Genomic DNA, 6,001 nt, shown 5'->3' on the forward strand with positions numbered 1-6,001 from the left:
ATCAGAACAACTAAATATCGCTGTTTATTTCTTCGACGTATTATTATAAAACACTAGAAAATATAATAGGTTAGGTTAGAACTACGATCTCAACAAAAATAAATCGCTACCAGAAAAGTAGGTTAGTTTAAGTTAGAACTGTGATCCTAAAAAAAATAAACCGGTACCAGAAAAATTGGTTAGGTTATTAGGTTAGAACCGCGGCCCCAACAAAAATAAATCGCTGCCAGAAAAGTAGGCTTGGTTAGGTTGGAACTGCGACCCCAACAAAAATAAATCACTACCAGAAAAGTAGGTTAGGTTAGAACTGCAACCCCAAGAAATATAAATCACTACCAGGAAAGTAGGTTAGGTTGGGTTAGAACTGCAGCGCCAACAAAAATAAATCGCTACCAGGCAAGTAGGTTACATTAGGTTAGAACTGCGATCATATTAAAAATAAATCGCTACCAGAAAAGTAGGTTAGGTTAGGTTACAACTACACCAGTATGAAATAATAAAATATGAAATGAAGTTCTGCCAAATAAACTATAAGTATATTAAATAATATTTCCAGAAATTAAAAATCGGTGCTTGAAAAATACTAATTTTAATCATTCGAGGTAATGAATATTCGATGAAATTAAAAATAGGAAACGTTGACTTTTAACTGATATTCGATTAAAAGTTAGTCAACATTTCAAGGGTAAACCATTAATAATATATATTGCACTTTGATTATACATAACATAATATCTTGCATAAACTTAGCTAGGTCGCAGGTGAGCAAAGAAATTCTTATAATTCATTAGAAAACTACACAACTATAAATAAATAAATAAATATCAAGGGACAATTCACACCATTTGACCTAGTCCCAAAGTAAGATTAGCAAAGCTTGTGTTATGGGTACTAAGCAACGGATAAATATAATTATATAATATAGATACATAATTAAATACATATTAAACAACCAAGACCCGAGAACAAACATTCCGTTATATATATATATATATTTATTTGCGTAACATTATGTCATAATAGGCGGTGATAAGTTTAAATTTCAATTAAGTATCAATAATGTCAATTACCTTATAGAAGTAGGCATGCAAAAATGTTCTTAGTGTAAATAAAGCTACAAGTAGAATAATGTTCACATTTCGATGTCATTAACAATTAAGTAGCTAGAATTATATATGTATTGAATTTTTATTGTTTTTCATAATTTAAGTACTCACTAACACTATAAAAATTGTTTGAATGCAAGAATTTTAAGATAGCCACTTTAAAGTTTTTAGGCGGCAACTCTAGTAAATTAGTTGGGAGTTTATTATAAATTTTTACTGCCATCATATAATGAGGGCTATCGTTTTTTCACTCACTAGATGGCGCACTGTTGCGTGAGGTTTTTAAGTATGGCTTTCAAAGTCTGTTATTACGGGCGTGACAACAATGTTTAGATTAAAATCATATTTACACACCTTAAAACCGTACCATAAAAATATCGAGCATGCCACAGTGTTGCAGAGTCCCCGTTTTGTTTGGAAAAAAGGGAGAACAAAGGTTTCCGAAAGACAAAACTGTCTCAAAACACAGACATTCATTGCCCCGGAACGCATATATGCCATTATTAATTTCTGATATTGCAAAATATTCACAAAATTATTCTAATTATAAATAAACCCAAAAACTATGAGATTTGACATTTCGGAGACCTCGCGCTACACTAGCGCCTCTAGTGGCGAATTCATACGCGATAGCCCTCATTATGTTCTGATTAGTAACATAGCCTTTTTTTAATCCGGAATGACGTGCAGTTTTTTGAAGTTTTTCTTTAATTTCTTGTTTAAAGTGTACAGCTACCTAACGTGCGACCAAGCGAGAGTATGTACAAGAGCAATTTGGTTCACATTCTTTCATTTTGAAATCCAATGATGTAGAAAAGTGCGCTTTTGCTAACACTTTAATTGATTAAAGTGTACATTTTATAGAAGTCGGGAAATCCTTGGCATTTAGAGCGACCCGTCCTTGCGCCCAATTACTGCCCTGATTGACAACTAAAGGCACCTTACCTGAGTTTTGCTTGAAAAATTACGATTGTAAATATGTAGTAAGTAGCTAGGTGTACTTAGGTAGCTACTCAGACAGTAGCTCAATTCGGAAACCGTTTTACTCCTAACGGTGGGCAAGTGATTCTGACTTAGAGCAATGCGGGCTTCCTACCGGAAGGGAGGTAGCCTTAGCGGTAGATTAGATTACCTTTAAAATAGTTCTGGCGTTTGTTGCGGGGGGAAATGTGCACACAAGTGCAGTTCCGCACACTTACATGCAAAAACAAAATTGCCAACTGACTGTAATGACGTTGTTAACACATAAATAATCCAACAATACACTAATAATTCGTGTACAGATGACACAAAACTCACACATTGACAGTAACATCACTAAGTTGTTCATCGGCGAATAGTCGAATTTATCGCTTTACCGACCGATCCGAAATCTGTGCCCTTAGTGTAATTTTTCGGTTACAAAATACGTCTCGATCGCGTTCGCGTTAAAATCTCAATTTGTATGAAAACACGAAAATCGCAAACGTTCCGCTAGAGGCGCTCTTCGTGTTTCCATATAAATTGAGATTTTAACGCGAACGCGATCGAGACGTAGGTATTTTGTAACCGAAAAATTACACTAAGGGTACTGTACGGACTAGCGGACTGGATGTTGGTAAACGAATCCGACAAGCGTGTCGGGCACCTTTGCGCCAGGAACGATTCGAGGCGGTCTTTTTTTATAATATAAAATTGATGATTGTATTTCTATAAGTTTACATTCTTAAAATTTTTTTTTAATCTTTAATAAATTAAAAAAAAAACCGACAATAATATTGTTAAAATTACCTCGATGTTTCGACCACATTATAGTGGCCGTGGTCACGAGTGCTGATGTACCAAAGGAAACTTTCCAACAATGCGGAATTTTTCATACTTATAAGAACTTACCTACTACTTAACCTGAATCACATATAGTGTACATAGGTGCCGCAAGCTTTTTAAATGGTATATATTTTACATTTTGAAAGTACATCCATATTTATATCAGTCTCTAGAACTTAACTCTATCTTATCTACACTCGCTTTTCTTAAAATGACGAGTGACCCCATAAAGCATTCTTACTACATACATGTGGCAAATGTTAAGTACTTAAATTTACTTTTTCCTTTTTAGTTCATTTATTTTTTCTAATAAAAGCTTGTTTTAAGGGTTTTCTTTCGTTTATTTTTTTTAGAATTTACTCAGTGCATGGTTAGATTTATAGAAATACTAGTATGTTATCTAAATATAAAACAATTTTTTTTATCTAGGTACACGAGAAATTTAATCAATGATCTGGAGTTAAAAATATTTATAACCACCCCAAATTCAATTCAATGGGTGAGGTCTCACGCAATTACCTCAATGTCATTGTCACCCTACATTATTATTGAAGTGAAGTAGATACCTACATTATTATTTTTCTCTTTTTTAATTATTTTTGTATTTTGTAATCTCATTTTATTTTATTTCACATTATTATTATTATGTTATTGTTCTGTATCTATTATTTATATGTGTGTGTCCCGAATAAATCTTTTCATTTTCATTTTTTTTTACGGGGAATTCCATTGCTATAAAATATATTTATGATTTTTATTTCTAGACATTTCATGCGTGTCTAAGAAAGTAGTATTACTATCTGTATCATGCATTTTTAAAACACTGGTTGGCTGACCTTTGCGCGCTCCTGGTTAATAGATGGTGTTCAAAAAAAAACAAGAAAAAAATACTTATCGTAAAAGTTAGATTTTTTCTTTGTTTTTTGTAATGACGTAGGTATTTGTTATTTATTGTATAGGTAGTATTGTGTGTTAGTAAATATTATTCCAATTTGGATGACTTATGTAAGTACAGTCAAGGGCATAAATATATCTATACAGCCATAGCGTCAAATATTGTATACATCGACCTTTTGGTTCGTGGCATAAAGATGTTTAGATATTTTTTACATCTTGGTAACGTATAGTATATATTTTATACCCTTGCCTGTTTATCAAATTTATCAAAAAAATAATTTTTCACTTCTCATGCTCGTAAAGTTCATGTTTATGCTGGATCTAGGCGACATAAAATGACTTTTTATGCACTAGTGCATAAAGTAAAATCTACGTCTAAGACCAAGGTAATCAAGTGTCAAAAGCCACAAACAAAAAAGTTTCTACATTTTTTTTTAAATAATTTCTGATTTATTTAAAACTTAAAAGCAATCAAAATAAATCAATAAAACTAAAAACTATTATTATATAATAATGCATGAAAAATAAATGGTACTTACATAGAAAGTGAACAATTGTTTCCACTGTTGCTATTTCATTTCCTCGCCACCGAAGTGAAAAGCAGAGTGTAAAACTCGAGCATTAAACCCATTCCCCCCCGCCGACGTGTCTATCCAGCCTCGCAGTGCCGGCTCGGGTGGCTATATGAACGTCTAGGGTAAAATGGCTCGTTTTATGTTCTTGTACAATCTACTACTTATTGTTTGTTCTTTTCCCTAAATAATACAATTATAGGGTAGGTTTCATAGCGGCAAAGGGGAAAGTTCTCAACGGAATCAGGGAAAGTGACAGGCAAAAGCTAGATGTAGGTAGGTACAGTCAAGGGCAAAGATATCGACACGGCCAAAGTTGCAAAAATATGTATACACGACTCTATGCACTTAACATTAAGGCCATGTATACATATTTTTGCAACTTTGGTCCTTTTGTACAGCGCTGGCTCCGCACTCTCAAAAGGTGCCATCATAATTTTATTTTGCACTGGAAACTCTCTTCTTACTCTACCCCAGGGTCGGCGGTGTGATTGTATTAGCGTTGTCGGCTAAAAGAAAATACAACTTAGTTGATTCGTTTTAAGTACTTGTTCTTAGAATCGACAGACGATGGGGCACTAAGGTTCTAGAGTGGCGACCGCGAACCGGATTATGTAGCGTACGAAGGCCCCCAACAATATGGAGCTGCGATTTGGCAAAGGTCATAGGAACCAGTTTGGATGCGGGCAACGCGGCATCGATCGGGAACTTTTAGGGGAAGCTTTTGTCCAGCAGGGGACGTCTTTTTAACGCCCGACGCAAAAAGAGGGGTGTTATATGTTTGACCACTAGGTGTGTCTGTGTGTCTGTATGCCTGTCTGTGGCACCGTAGCTCTTAAGCGGGTGGACCGATTTGAATGCGGTTTTTTTTATTTGAAAGCAAGTTTTCTAGCGATGGTTCTTAGACATGTTTTCGCAGGTGGTAGGATCTTGTGCAAGGTCCGCCCGGATTGCTACCACCATCTTGCTCGCTAATCCTGCCGTGAAGCAGCAGTGCTCTCACTGTTGTGCTTCGGCGTGGAGAGTAAGACAGCCGGTGAAATTACTGGCACTTGAGGTATCCCATCTTAGGCCTCTAGGTTCGCAACGCATCTGCAATACCCTTGATGTTGCAGATGTTTATGGGCGATGGTGATCTCTTACCATCAGGAGACCCACTTGCTCGTTTGCCATCCAGTCGAATAATAAAAATGTTTTATCAAAATCGGTTCAGCCGATTTTGAGATATTGAACTTTGAAGTGACACAGTCGGGGGTTTTCCAATTTTTTTTGGTAAGGTTGTAGCTGGTATGGTCTGGTTGGTTTTGTGATGGTCTCTAAGTTGCTGCAGTTTGGAAATGTCGACGCTGAAAATTAATAGCTGCAGGTATGATGATACATATATATATCCGGTCCAACTGATGATAGAACCGTCCAAAAATGAATATTTATATTATAAATTTCATATAGTACGTAGATAATACAACCTTCTCGCTGAAAATTTCATGTTAACATCACACCCTCATCCTATACATCTGCCAAACAAACCATCGTGAAACTGATTGTGAAAAGGTTCCACCATAGTACTTGTTTCAGTTTCCTCGACCGTACCTATGTACCACTCATCTCTGTTTTCAGCTG

The sequence above is a fragment of the Choristoneura fumiferana genome, chromosome 16 (genome assembly GCF_025370935.1).
Source record: "Choristoneura fumiferana chromosome 16, NRCan_CFum_1, whole genome shotgun sequence".
Classification (NCBI taxonomy): Eukaryota; Metazoa; Arthropoda; class Insecta; order Lepidoptera; family Tortricidae; genus Choristoneura; species Choristoneura fumiferana.